The sequence below is a fragment of the Cnephaeus nilssonii genome (assembly GCF_951640355.1).
Source record: "Cnephaeus nilssonii genome assembly, chromosome: 12".
NCBI lineage: Eukaryota > Metazoa > Chordata > Mammalia > Chiroptera > Vespertilionidae > Cnephaeus > Cnephaeus nilssonii.
Genome location: NC_137083.1, coordinates 67,586,366 through 67,601,889, shown reverse-complemented (window position 1 = coordinate 67,601,889; position 15,524 = coordinate 67,586,366). Strand labels below are relative to the sequence as shown.

At 44.9% G+C, this 15,524-nt stretch overlaps 1 protein-coding gene across 1 annotated transcript in view; it reads right to left on the bottom strand.

Moving 5' to 3' along the window:
• AASS (aminoadipate-semialdehyde synthase) overlaps positions 1-3,095 on the bottom strand; it is a gene marked incomplete at its 5' end in the record, with an annotated part of 70,352 nt that extends 67,257 nt beyond the window's left edge. The window contains one exon of the mRNA XM_079786441.1: positions 2,984-3,095. The remainder of the gene's footprint in view (positions 1-2,983) is intronic.
• Positions 3,096-15,524: the final 12,429 nt, after the last annotated feature.

Below are 15,524 nucleotides of genomic sequence, written 5' to 3'. Positions count from 1 at the left end.
CTGGTCTAAGAATACTCATAAATTCTCAAGCCCATGAACTAGGCATAGTTATCCCAGGATATGAGACCCAAGATTCTCTGGTGTCTAGCCCACAGATTTTGTTTCACTGACATGGAATGCAAAGTTCGTTCTGAATTGGAGACTCATCCAAAATGTCTCTCCGCTTATTTGTCTGTCTCTGCTCAACTGTAAATGCTCCGAGGGAATAAACGGTGTTTTATTCATCTTTTGTTACTGCTGCATAGGAGAACTCAAATGTTTTAAGGAAAAAAAATGAATGAGTCAGTGACCAAGTTTAAGCGAACATCATAAAGACCTATGCAGCAGAGAAAACAAAATAGACACACCAGATAGGGACTCATATTCCCCTCCCAACCCCACTCCCAGCCACAACATTCAACAACAACAAAAAAAGCTATTCTCTGCCAAGGTCTTATAGACCAATAAATGTTATGAAATGCAATAGAATATGGTAGGAAAATACACACCTGGGAGCCGAAACTAATAACTAGTTGTGGGTTCCTTCTCTTGACCTCAGTTTCCTCTTCCAGACCAGACACTGCCGTACATGCTGTAAATACTCCGTAAATGGTAACAAACGAAGTCTCGAAGCCTGCCCGCTCCTCAAAGATGAGCACAGCGAAGCCACCAGCAGAAGATACTACCTTCCTCTCCTCTTTGTCAGACCTGTAGGCGAGCATGTCAAACTCTCCCCAGGCGGCCCACAACGAATATTTTTGCAGCCCAGCCAATATAACGGTATGTAAGAAACGTTTTAATAAAAATTTTGTAACTTAATTTTTACAATATCCTGTTGTACATAATTATTAATAACGAACTACAAAGTTTGCTAATGACTGATTACTATAATCGTGTTGCATTCATTTCCCTTACACGCCATACACGCAGGCGCACCATTTCTCTCCACTAATACTAGCACAAACATTTTAGCAGCCGATTACCATGTCATTAATCTCGTACTGACTTCTTTGGTGTGCGCAACAGGAAATATTTTGCTTTCGGAGAACAAGAAAAATAGGTTTATTTGTGTTACGCTTATTAATTTGTGCAGTTATTCAGTGTCTGGTAAGTTCATATTCAAGAAAAAATATTAATTTTTATTAAAATGTTCTATTATTTTATGTTAACGATGACTCATTTATTTCAGCCCTTTGTATTCAGCACATCTATCAAAATAAACCTACGTTTCTATGAAATTTGAAACTTTTGTTTTTTTGCAGCCCACAGAAACTTAAACCTTGTTTATTTGGCCGGTGTTAGCCTTTGAGTTTGACATGCTTGTTGTAAGGCCTTCACAATGGCTTCATGCTGACTCCCTCCCAGTCTTACATCCAAAAAGGGAGTCCCTTTAGGCGTGGGCATTCAGGATAAATAACTTACCATTTTGATGCTGCATTTCATCAAATTTAAGACTTTTTATTTTTTCACATTTTAGCATCCCTGAAATAGGAATGCATCTTAAATGATTTCATCTGAGATTAACATGATAACATGGTGATAATGTTGTTGGTTATTTCCCATTCAAAATGCACAGTGTTTCTGTGATCCCATGAATTTCAGGAATTTGTTGTGGCCTCACCAAGGAAATTTGCCACTATTTATAGTTTTATTTCTATAAAAAAACACTAAAGAATATTTGCAAAAATGAAAACCTTTTTGTTAAATGGACACTACCTACACTCGAAAGACCACTTCCAAACTCCCACGCCACGCTTGGTTAAGGCTTAAATAAAGGTTTAAAGTTCGTTAGGGGGGAAATTTTCAGTTGTAAATAATTCAAATTAAAGTGCCGATGATGCTGCCACCAATAATAAATGAGACTGATAACAAATACGAATTTCTGGAGAGTGGGAGGGTGACTTAGTTACGTTGGTTTAAACCTTGGTCCTCCTAACTCCCTTTGCAGGAAAGCCACGGGTTTACAGCACCAGGTCAGGAAGCCCTGGGTTCACTAGTCTTTATGGGGAAAAGGCGGGAAAGGAAGTGCAAGTGGCAAAATCAAAATACACACACATACACACACATAGACAATAACACGTCCACACAAAGCGCTATGAGTGATTTCTTTTTTTAAATAAAGTATGTAAAAGCCACTGCCCGGGTCAGCGGCCTGTGTACAGCTAGCTACACCTGCATAATCACAGCTACATCTTCGCCCCATTCCGATACCTGATGACCCACAATTTCAAAACACGGTCATCGCTGTTCAGGTTACTGAACTCGCTCTCCTTCCCGCTCTCCAGGCCCCCACCCCACTTCCACTGCCCTGAAATCGGTGCCTGAAAAGCACCTCTCTTCTGGAAGTTGTGAGGACACTGGAGCCCTCTTGGATCAAGCAGGGCAGGCAAACAAACAGCTTCTACCCGCACCCACTGGCCGGGGAGCTCCTCACTGGCCCACACAGACCCTGCAGGTCTCGGGGGGCTGCGGGGGCGGGGAGGGGGGTGTCCATCTCAAAGCCAGCCCGAGATGGACAGCGTGAGAAGTTTGTGATCAGAGTTGGGCTAAGCAGGCCAGAACTGGAAAACAACTGCACAGAAAGACGGCGGCGGGGGTGGGGGTTGCCCCCCACAATCTCCATCAACCACCCCCCGCAGCCAGCCCATCTAAATAAGCACCCAGTCCAAGGATCCACAGGGAGTCCGCTCCTCGGCTTCCACACCAATCCTCCACTCCCCGGCAGCCCCACCCCCTTCCGCCGCCAAAGGAGAAATCTGAATTGCATCCCTCCCCCTTCTATTCAGCAAGATCGGAGCTGCGCCAGCGGCCCCCCTGGCCGGGCTGGAGCCTTGGTCCCCGCTCTCCCAGCCCCGGCGCGCAGCGGCGAGTTCCCGGGAATCGCGGGGGGCGGGCGGCGCAGGAGCGGGACGCAGAGCTCCGCCCGGGCTCCCGGCCGCACCCGCGTCCCGCCGGCGCCCTCCCAGCGCATCCCGTCGGCGGAGCCCGCCGCACCCCTCCTCACCTCGTCCTCCCGGGCGCCGACCGGTCCCCGCCGCCTCCCAGCTCCCGGTCCCGGCAGGGTAGGCCCCGAAGTCCCAGCAACAATTGGGATGCGAGCCGGGAGGAGGAGGTGTTTGCTCAACTTCTGAGGACGTCATGCCTCCTCCCCCCGCGGCCAATCAGCGGCCACCCTGAGGGAACAACCTTCTCCTCCGCCAATCGGCGGCGCTCCCAGGTGCTGGGTCATGCCCGCCCCCGCTCCGCCCCGACAGTCCGCAGCCTTTCAGATCGCTGACCTGCGTCCTTCGCCGGGCCATCAGGTCCTCTCAGGACAGTTATTGACCAAGTTCATCACTGTCCGCAGCAGGGGACAGGCAGGGACAGGGAAGGACGAAAATAGCCTGGGCCACACACGCTACAGAGATGCGTGTATTTCCTGGAAAAAGTTGTGAGCTCATGTCCTTTGCGTTTGTTTAGGAATATACTTTTTTTTCAAAGCGTGTTCACAGCCCCATAGCAAGCCTCTGAAGGCAGGTAACAGTTCGTAGAACAGTTTTTGAGCCCAGCAAACTGAGACTGAAAAAAATGAGTATATCCATGTCCAATGATTCTTGTGAATCATGCGTATCTGACAAAGCCCAGTGTTCTTTAAAAGTCCTAAGGGGCCCCAGAGGAACAGGGGGAAATGCATTTCATAAACACTAGCCTCAGCACTAGAGGCTGAAGAACGCCCGAAGCCCATCCGTGTCCTGCTAAGGAGTCAATGCCAGAAGGTACTCTTCCCTGCTGTTTTTATAACTTTCTCCAACGCTCACACTTTTCTCATTCCTGCCACAGAGGTGTTAAACTATCAAACTCTCATGTCAATAATCTAGAGCCTAGAATATTCTTATAAACTCCTCTCACACCTCTAATTGCCGGGTAGATTAGAATCTTCTCTGGAAGTAGGAATTTCCCTCTGTATCTTTAGCTTCACATATCCAAAGTGATCTTCCTGATGACCCTCCCCCCCCCCCCCCCCCCCCCTTTAAGCCTTCTCTTCTTGCTCTGTTTCCCAGCTTGGATCTTGACATCGCCAACTTCCTAATCAGCACCTCGCCAGATCTGAAACCCCAAGTTTGCTTTAGTTCTTCCTCTGGCCTGTCAACCTTAACCTGTCCTTTCAAATCCCTCTACTATCACCCTCATTCAAACCCCTTTGTACACTACCTGCACTGTATTCCCTTAAGCACACAACTCTGACCATCTCATTGGCCTGAGCAAAAAGCCTCTGCGCTTCTCAGTAACCCTAGAACGCGGCCGAAAGTCCTTCACACAATGTTGCTTCATGGGGTCATTGTGAGGATAAAATGAAATGATGGCCAAAGTGTTCTGCCAAGTGTCTATATAAAGAAAGTGGTGATTATCATTTACTTTTCTGTGTTGTCCACCTACCTGTAATTCTCATCGACAAAAGTGTCCACCTCTCTGAAACACACCCATCCTTTAGGGAGCAGTTCAAACACCACTTCATCCATGAAGCCTTCCCTGAGTATTTCAACCAGCTGTGATCTCTCCCTTCTGTCTTATGTGTCTGTCTCTCTTGTTCTTACTGCAGCCTTCCCTATATAATAGTCATTAGTACTTATCTTACCTCCAACCCTTACCGGTCGTCATCATAAAAACCTCAATAAAAGCAAGTATATATATTTGGCCTTGCCTTTTTTTTTCCTACTACTCCTAGCATGTGGCATGTCTTAGGTAGGTCGGGGTCTAACAAGGAAGTAGATGGTACAAGCCACCTGGAGACATGAAGGGCATAGCATGTACAAGGATAAATGAGGGTAAGGAAAGACGGTGCTGCGCCCTGTGACTGGCAGCAGTGAGAAGTCCCTGTAGGCCTTCACCAGGCCAGAGGAAGGGATGGTCACCAGAACTCAGAAAGAGCTCTAGCGATGGTGTAGCTGAAGCTACAGGCAGTGCCACCTGACAGAAGGGGCTTTGGAATCAATCAAGAATGGAGCTGCCTAAGGAATCAATAACTCCATTCCATCTAAAGCAGGGGTCGGTCGCACAGCCGGTCTGGCTCAGTTGTTGAACATTGACCTATGAACCAGGAGGTCATGGCTCAATTCCCAGTCAGGACACATGTCCAGGTCTTGGGCTCGATCCCCAGTAGGGGACGTGCATGAGGAAGCTGATCAATGATTCTGTCTCATCATTGATGTTCCTATCTCTCTTTCCCTCTCCCTTCCTCTCTAAAATCAATATACACACACACACACACACACACACACACACACACATATATATATATATATATTTTAATAAATAAATCAGAGGGTGAACAAACGTTTTTCTGTAAAAAGCCAGAAAATAAATATTCCAGGCTTTGCACACTTTAAGGTCTCTGTCACAATTATCCAAATTGAGAAAATTGCAAGTCCCTTGGCATTTTCAGGGTCAATCTCTGTTGGTTTCTAATGTTTCACATTGTCCCCAAGGGCCCATGGTATCCCTGGAGAGTCTGTTCCCTGTGCAGGGCATAACTCACGGAACAAGTTGACTGCCCCTCATCTCCTGCTTAGTTACTGTGATAAGTCCGCCACAATTTAGAAATTTTCGGTTACACATCACTGTGTTTTATATATCGGATGACAGTTATATGCTATAATATAAGCACATTTGGGGAATACAAATTTTGTCGATATTTCACTGACACATGGTAAATTTAATATAGTCGAATAAATGGGGAAAATCCAGTGTTCCTCCTTTCAGCGTCTCTTGAATGAAAGTCTCAAAAAAAAAAATAATAATGTCTTGAAGGACTGAGAAAAGATTGGAGACAAGAGGGAGAAAGTAATTAAAATGAAAATGAAACACAAGTGTAATTTTTCTGGAATAATTGTAAGTGTCATTGAGCTGGAGACAGCTAACAGCCAGGTGTAGGAGGTGAGGAGACTCAGGACTTTCTTTTTGTAGTCCCAGTCTGGGTCAGGTACTGAATGAAACCAATCTTTTACAGTAGTTGTCTCACTATCGAGAAAGGAAGGATAAAAGAATATAAAAATTGTTTTTGCAATATAAGAAGTAGCAACCAGGAAAAATAATCACAACATAGGCAAGGTCGCAGCAAGGGCAGAAAATAAGATAAAGTGGCCCTCACATTGAAATGACTTTCATAACGATTGCTATCTGTACAGCTCCGCAGAAACAAATGAAATAGAATTTGAAAGGAAAACAGCATCAAAGGAGGATGTTCCCGCTGGATGGTATAGTGTTGACATTGCCCATGATAGGCACAAACCTTTCTGTCCTTGTCATTTATTATTATTACTGAACAACCCCAAACCCCTAAAACAAAACAAATGCAAAAAGCCTAAAAGACCAGAATTTAATAAATAGAGTACTTTGTGGGCCTGTATGCACAAGTTAACTCCAAATTTGTTAGCTATTTTGTAAATATCCTATATAATAAAGAGGTAATATGCAAATTGACCCTCACACCCTGGTGTCATAAGATGGCTGCCCCACATTGTCACAAGATGGCCGGCAGCAGAGAGCAGTTGGGGTGATCGGGTCAGCAGGGGAGGGCAGTTGGGGGCGATCAGGCTGGCAGGGGAGCAGTTAGGTGTCAATCAGGCTGGCAGGGAGTGGTTAGAGGGCTATCAAGCTGGCAGGCAGAAGTGGTTAGGGGTAATCAGGCAGGCAGGCAGGCAAGTTGTTAGGAACCAGCAGTCCCGGATTGTGAGAGGGATGTCTGGCTGCCGGTTTAGGCCCAATCCCACAGGGTGTAAACCGGCAGTCGGACATCCCCCAAGGGGTCCCATATTGGAGAGGGTGCAGGCTGGGCTGAGGGACAACCCCCCAGTGTATGAATATCATGCACCAGGCCTCTAGTAGTTTAAATAAACACTTTCCTAAAACTAAATGCCTAAAATAATAATGGTGTTGCCCTAGCCAGTTTGGCTAAGTGGATAGAGCATTGGCCTGCAGACTGAAGGGTCCCAGGTTTGATTCTGCTCAAGGGCACATGCCCAGGTTGTGGGCTCAATCCCCAGTAGGGGGCATGCAAGAGGCAGCCAATCAATGATTCTCTCTCATCATTTATATTTCTATCTTTCTCTCCCTTCCTCTCAAAAATCAACAAAAATATTTTTAAAAAATAAAAATAAATAAATAAAATGACAAAGGTGTGTCAAGACAATGACAACACCAACATACAAACACCTGGGAGACAGAGATGTACACTGTGTTTTTAGAATCCGCCAGCGTCTACTGCCTGTCCGGTACACACTGGGGTCTGAGGGACCTAGGTCATTATGTGAAAGAAATAGATTTGGACACTGATAAAACAGGGGAATGAAAAAGGAACAAAATGAGGGAGAGTAGAGAAAACAAGGGTAAAGAATGAAGTGGAGGGTGAGAAATCGATAGCAGAAGGATTAAAGCAAAGTTTACACATTGTGTTCAAATATGGAGCAAGGGAAACAAGGAGAATGAGCCGCCATGGAGAACAGAAACATAAATGCTTCAGAAAGAGAAAGAAATCAAAGTTTTTGTGAAAACACCCAAATCTTAGAAGGCCTCTGTTGACTTTTCAGAAGGAAATTAAGCTGGAGGAGATTTTCACAGCTACAAACAACTTCTTCTTCCCACCTCTCTTTCTTGGGCAGAGGTGACCCTTGCCTTTTGAACTCAGCTTTTTCTCAGCTTCCTGGCAGCTGCAAACGCTCCATGGCTGGTGGGAGCATGGATGGGCTATATCTGCTGAGCTTGCAACCATGAAGTACCATCTCCCAGACAGGAAAGGAACAGTGTCTCTAGCACCTAATGAAGTTAAGTTGAAGTGGGTTGAATAATGTCCTCCAAAATTCATGTCCATTCAGAACCTCAGAATGTGACCTAATCTGAAAACTAGAGGCCCGATGCATGAATTTCGTACATGGGTGTGGTCCATAGGCCTGGCCGGCAATCAAAGAGTGAGCGTCTGGTGTGGAAGGGCAGGTTCCAGCTGACCTCTTGGCCCTGGGCAGCACCTGTGCCCCCAGGCCTTCACATGCCCCCCTCCGCCTGAGTCATGGTACCTGAGTCCCCACATGGAGATGTGGTAAGCGCAGCCAGACACTCCGAGCTGGGGCATAGCGTGGGCCTCTGGGCCACCCAGCAGCACCGCACAGAAGCCAGGCAGGCAGCGTGGTCTCTTCTGGCCGGCCTCGCAGACCAGCTCCTTCATGAACCCACTGGAGCCCAACCAGCCTCTGCAGGCCTAGTGTCTGCAGCCTGGCTCACCCAGAAGAGGCTGTGAAGGTGTGGGGTGGGCTCCTCATGGGCTCCTTGCAGGTGGCCTGGCACCTGAGCTCAAGGGGGCTTCCCTGGCACGAGCCCTGGCATCCCGAGGGAGGGTAGCAGGAGGAGTGAGACCAAGCTTGGAGAATGCCCCACATTCTCACCACACATCCGTCCCCGTCACCCCTGCCCTCAGGTAGCCAGCAAGAGATCGCAGGGTGTCGCCGGCCGACTCCCACCATGTTCGGCACTGCCCCCTGGTGGTCAGTGCACATCAGCACATCATAGCGAGCAGTCAAACTCCTGGTCCCCTCCCCCCTCTCCCCCTCTCCCCTAGTTGAACTTTGGATAGAACAACTGCCCGAGGGGTAATTTGCATATTAGGCTTTTATTATATAGGATTAGGCTTTTCTTATATAGGATAGAGTATTTGCAGATATAATTAAGGTTAGAACCAAGATGAGATCATACTGGATTCAGATGGGCTCTAAATCTATTGAAAATGTCCTTAGAAGAGACAGAAAAGGACACAGAGGCACCTGGAGGAAGGCCATGTGAAAACAGAAGCAGAGCTCTAGCTGATTTGGCTCAGTGGATAGAGTGTTGGCCTGTGGAGTGAAGGGTCCTGGGTTTGATTCCGGTCAAGGGTACATGCCTGGGTTGTGGGCTCAAACCCCAGTAGGGGGTGTGCCATAGACAGCCGATCAATGATTCTCTCTCATCATTGATGTTTCTGTCTATCTCTCCTTCTCCCTTCCTTTCTGAAATCACTAAAAATATTAGAACAAAACAAAACACAGAAACAGAGATTGAAGTTATGCTGCCACAAGCCAAGGACACCCAGAAACTAAGGGACAAAGCAGGATTCTCCCCTAGACCTACAGAGAGTGCATGGCCCTGCCAAAACTTTCATATTGGACCTCTGAATCCCAGAACTGTGAAAGAATAAATTTTCTTCTCATTCTTAGCCACTTTGTGGTACTTCTTTATGGCAACCCTAGGAAATGGATACAGCCTGAAATCACCAAAGATCTAGGTTGCCCTCCAATGTTGGGTGATTACCATGTAATCTGAGGACACAAAACAAAATAAAATCACACAATGAACAAAGAAGGTGGAAACGTACAGTTACTGCACAGAAAGAAATTTAAAGGCCAGATCACTACTCTACTCACTACTCAAAAGATTGTTTGCTCTGAATATCTAGAGAAGTTGACGCTGTGAGCTCTGAAATCAATGTGAAATACAGTTACACTGAAGCTGTTTGAGTCTACCTTTAACAGAGCTATGCCTCTGGATTTTGGAGAAACAGCCTTATACATCCAATTTCTACAAGCCCATTTAGCAAGGTGTTTCCCTTTTAAAAATATATGAAGAGAAAGTAGTGGAAACAAACTTTTTTCTAATCACTTCATCCCTGACAAGTCTTCTGTAACTCATTCCTCCTCATTAGGTAGGCTGACAAAAAGCACATCAGAGAATTGGTGAAAATTACTTGAAAATGGCCTCATTGTTATTATTATACAGGGTACACTGGGCACCATAACTCCCAGAATATGAGAAAAAAAAGTCCGAAAAGTATCACCCTCAAATGAAACAGATGAACAGCAACAAAATGGAGGGAAGAGTGACCAACTTTAGAAATTGTTTCTCAATAAAGCACTGAAGGCCCTGGCTGGTTTGGCTCAGTGGATAGAGCATCGGCCTGTGGACTGCAGGGTCCTGGGTTCAGTTCCGGTCAAGGGCATGGACCTGGGTTGCAGATTCGATCCCCAGCCCTGGTCAGGGCATGTGCTGGAGGCAACTGATCGATGTGTCTCTCTCACGTCGATGTTTCTCTTTCTGTTTCTCACCTTCTCTTTCACTCTCTTTAAAAATCAATGGAAGAATAGCCTCAGATGAGTCTTAACAATTAATTAATTAATATATAAATAATAAACGAATCGCTGAAGGTACTAAGAAACTTTTCAGATCTCCTTCAGGAGTCCCCAAGTTCTCAAAAATACCTCTATGGGATACAGGGTGTCAACTATAACTTAGCTGCTTCTTTTCTGTCTGAAGTGATGATGTGGTAACAGAAGAATTGTGAGAGGCATGGAAATCTAAGAAAAGGTAAACAGAGTCTTGTCCATGAAAGAGGGTTCCCTGGTCATGCCAGCAGAGCGTCTGTATCCCTCCATTAAAGACTAGGGGGCAGATCCACACTTGCGGGGAGGGGCTGAAATTCTAACAGATGGACCTTCTTTAATTAAAAAAAATATATCTAAATTGTAAATTTAAAATTAAATACAAAAATAAATATTTCTACTGAAAAAATAATTTACCAGGAATTATTAGAGGCTTGAAAATTCAGGTCCCATTTTTATGAGATCTCTTAGTCAATTTACCAAAAATGCTTACACAGAAATGCTTCCTGGGTGCAGTTCTGGCTTCTCATCTCTACCTAAAACACTCTGTAGCTCCCAGCCACTCCCAACTCTCACGGGACTCATAAAAGCGAGGGGCCGAGGCTGAAGCCTTTTTACTTGATGCTACATCTACGTCTGTAGAAAGGGTTGCATCCAGCTACAGAGACTTCCCTGTACTGAAAAGAATGTGCTGCCAAGCAGTGACATGTATTTCTTATTGCAAGTGAATAATGAACTGACATTTTGGCTTCTCAGTCTCGTTTGAGTTCAATTAGCACGAGTCAGTCCCTAAGAAGCGAAAGTGCTAGTAACAATGAAGAAACTTAGATGTGGGGACGCCAGCATCCTGAGATGCCAGCCTGAGAATCCCTGGTTGAACAACCAGCTACACTACAACTTTAACATCTCCAACAGGGATGACCAGGCTTCCAGCCAGAGCTACTTATACTCTTCCCCTTCCCACACACACACATTCACTTAGCTAAAGTATTAAGACTCTTCTTCTCAGTCACTCACACACATAAATACAGATCACCTTGTTGTCTAAGGTCCAATTATGACCTCAGTTTAGGGTGAATTTATATCTGAACTTTGGCTGTGCATCAGAATCACAGGTAGGAAAAGCACTCTAATAAAGATATGCACAATAGATTTTTTAAAAAGAGGAATGACCAACTCGGTTGGATGAAGGGGTTAAACTCATGCGTTAGTTAAAAAGACTCACGTGCCGAAACCGATTTGGCTCAGTGGATAGAGCATCGGCCTGCGGACTCAAGGGTCCCAGGTTCGGTTCCGGTCAAGGGCATGTACCTTGGTTGCGGGCACATCCCCAGTAGGGGGTATGCAGGAGGCAGTTGATCGATGTTTCTCTCTCATCGATGTTTCTGACTCTCTATCCCTCTCCCTTTCTCTCTGTAAAAAATCAATAAAATATATTAAAAAAAAAAAAAAAGAATCACGTTGTGTTTCCCTGAGATGATGTCATAGCTGTGCTGTTCATGCAATGGAGAGTGAAGGAGGAGAGATGTGGTTTTAGAAGATAGTTAACTTTTGTGTATATGTACTTTGAGGTACATGCAGGATATATCCAGATAAGATGCTTGGTAACCATTTACTACAATTGCATTCATACATGTCTTTATCTCCTGAGGTTGTGAGCCCCATGAAGTTAGATAATGTATCTTAATCACTTTTTTTAAATATATATTTTTATTGATTTTAGAGAGGAAGGGAGAGGGAGAGAGAGATGGAAACATCAATGATGAGAGATAATCATTGATTGGCTGCCTCCTGCATGCCCCCTACTGGGGATGGAGCCCGCAACCCAGGCATGTGCCCAGACTGGGAATTGAACTCTGACCTCCTGATTCATAGGTCAACGCTTAGCTCAACCACTGAGTCATGCCGACAGAGCTCTTATTCTCTTTTACATCCTTGGTGTTCAAGTTGGGGCCTACAATATAGAGGCGACTCAATAAATATTTGATGAATGGATGTGGAGTCAATGGACCACTGTTTGACAATCTGTTCAGAAATGGAATCATCCAGATGGAAGCTTTTACGTGCACTTGCAAAGTCCCAAGCAGAGACAAGAATGTTAGTGCCTGAAACCCTGACACCTGGAAACCCCGATTCTCTCATTCTGTCTACTTGCCTACCAGATTCTCCCAGAGTTCCTACTCTTAGACTCTTGATTCCCTATTCCACGTGCCAGACAATTCATGCCACCACTCCTTGCTATTACTCTGTAATGCAGATTGCTCACCTGTTACAGAAAAACGGAGAAGAGCCAAGCAACGCTTAGAGAGATAGAGTTACATTTATTATTATTATTATTATTATTATTATTATTATTATTATTACGCACGGGCCCAGAGGAAAATGCCTCTCAAATTCTGGGCCCCAACATGGAGGAACTTTCCCTATTTATATGTTTTTACCTTCTTTGTCTCCCAAATATGGGGTGATTCCGGCCTCCTTTACAAGTTCTTAAAGAGCCCCTATGTGCTGGGGCCTTGAGACCTCAACCAAAGGCCTGGCCTGGTGCCAGCACTGATAACTTCGTCCGGGGAAGGTTTAATGGCCTCTCTGAAGTGGGAGTAGTCTTATTTTCCTTATTATTCAAGCAAGCAAGCATTTACAGAAGCTAAATAGCAGGGTTAAAATTTCAAACAGCTGTTTTTATATAAGATGGATGCTTCCCACCTAGGATGCCAACTGTTGTCTGTGCCCATATTCTCAGTATTCTGTGTTCTGCATTCCTAGCTGCATTTTCCCCATCACGTGTAGTGGCATTCCAGTGGCTGTCTTCTCCTGGTTCCTCCCAATTTATCCTTTCCTCCATGGTGTAGCGATGTATTAGCAGGAAAGACATGGCAAGCACAAAGGCTGTAACTGAGAGAGTTCGATCAAAGTATCATCTAAAGAGGTATGGGCGAGGTTAAGAGAACCAAAAGGCTTGGCAAAGCACACAGGGATCAGCAATGGTGGGCAATTATTGCCATCCCGAAACAAAGGGGCCAGAGTGAGCAGTCGTGTTTTTAGAGCCTAGAAAAAGGGTGGAGCCTTCGAAAAAGAACTGCTGGACAAACGCTGTAACCACAGAACAAAACCACTGCCAAAGGTGTGACCAAGCAGCCCTGGCCGGTTTGACTTAGTGGATAGAGCATTGACCCAAACAAACTGAAAGACCTTGGGTTTGTTTCCGGTCAAGGACACATGCCTGGGTTGCAGGCTTGATCCCCAGTAGGGGGCATGCAGGAGGCAGCTGATGATTCCCTCTCATCATTGATGTTTCTATCTCTCTCTCCCTCTCCCTTCCTCTCTGAAATCAATAATATATATATATTGCAGCCGATGATTCCCTCTCATCATTGATGTTTCTATCTCTCTCTCCCTCTCCCTTCCTCTCTGAAATCAATAATATATATATATATATATATATATATATATATATATATATATATATATATATTTTTTTTTAAGAAAGTGTGACCAAGCCCTAGCTGGTTTGGCTCAGTGGATAGAACATCGGCCTGCAAACTGAAGGGTCCTGGGTTTGATTCCAGACAAGGGCATATGCCCAGATTGCGGGCTTGATCCCCAGTAGGGGGCATGCAGGAGGCAGCCAATCAATGATTTCCTCTCATCATTGATGTCTCTGTCTCTCTCTCCCTCTCTCTTCCTCTCTGAAATTAATAAAAATATATTTTAAAAATAAATAAAAAGTGTGACCAAGCAAAGGTGGTCACCTTCCAATACCCTGCTGCTGCCTCCCTTTAGCCAAAACCATCTGGAAGTCAAGGGAGAGGGAAGCTTGGCAATGGAATTCTTAAAGGTCAGTGTCCCAGGACACACAGGGTAAGGGGCATGGTTCAGATCAAGGTAGGGGTCAGGTGAAGCAAACAGAGAATAACTAGCACAGTCCATCCCTCTTGCTACTCAGCTTCAACTCTTGACCTTTGCCTGGATGAAGAACTTCTGACCCCAACACAGGAGAAACACAAAGTCTGATCAGCCACAGTAGCATTGCTGAGTGATATCAGTTCTGTCATATTTCCTACTAAAACCTAAATTGTGATGTTAGCCACCACTAGCTCTCTTTATAAAAAGTTACATAAACAAAAGTCTAGAGATACCTTTAAAAAAAAATTTAAAGAGAGATTATTCAGATCATTATTTGCAAACTGGGAAACCCAGTCCTCAGTATGAACTAAGAAAACATTCCACTATGGAGGGATAGGGCAGGGTTTATAAAGGCAAATGATGCAAAGAGTTATTGATCAAAGAGATGGGTTGCTAAGGGATACAAGACCATAAACGTACAACTGGAATTTCAATGATTGCCCAACTCAGTGATCAAGCAAGTGGGGTTGTGAGGTAAGAACATTGGGTAATATATTATTAAACATTTGTCAAGTCCTACGTTCAGCTCTGGCCTATAGAATAAAAAGTCTATCTTTGAGCACACAACCATAGTACAAGGAGAATTATTTGAAACAATGCAAGGAGTACAATTCATCAAACAGTACAATCGGCACAGCAGGAGATGCGGTGGGGGCTGCTGGCTCTGCAGGCAGCTCCGGAGCCCCAAAGGGCAAAGTTATGCTCTGCAAGCAGCTTCAGAGCTCAAGCTGTAAATTGAAATTAAAGTTCTCATAAGTCCTCAATAAGAAGGAAAAGGCGAAAACAACTTAAGACTAGTGACTGTAATGCTCTATAGCTGGCCACATGACCTGAACTGATAACAATAGCTTTCATATTTTACTACTCATTCCATTACCTGCTAACAGAACTCTTTATCTAGTGAAGTTATCAAAACCTCCTTTTCTGAAAAAATCTGAGCCCTTGGAGTTTCTGACTCTATGAAGCTATTGGAATTTCTCATTGACTAGTGCTTTGAGCTGGGAATTCTAGACTTTAACGTTATCCTTTATGTACGCTCTCCAGAGCAGCCAGAAGTGCTCAGATCATTCCACAATCCACCTCATGGTTGCCATAGCAACTAAGTACCACAGATATTTGATTTCTCACTACTTTGTTCTCTCCCTATGCTCCATCACATGCCACCTTTCATGATTATTACAGTAATGTGATGTTATCTCATGATACATCATATTTCATTTCCTAACAACAATGAGGTTATCCATGCCCTCAAATATGTGAACATCGCAACCCTAAAATCCCATTTTGAGCATCAACCCTCTGGGGTCACTTCTGGGACCAATATTAGCCAGAGTCTCAGCAGGAAAAAGATAGGTCACTAGAAGAGTCCCTTGGCATCCTTTTCTGCCCATACCCCAAACTTTAATCAGAGTATCTCACCAACCCAACTCAACAAAAAACCCTAGGCCAAACTCTGGGCTGAGGTCAGCCTCCTGGGGCACA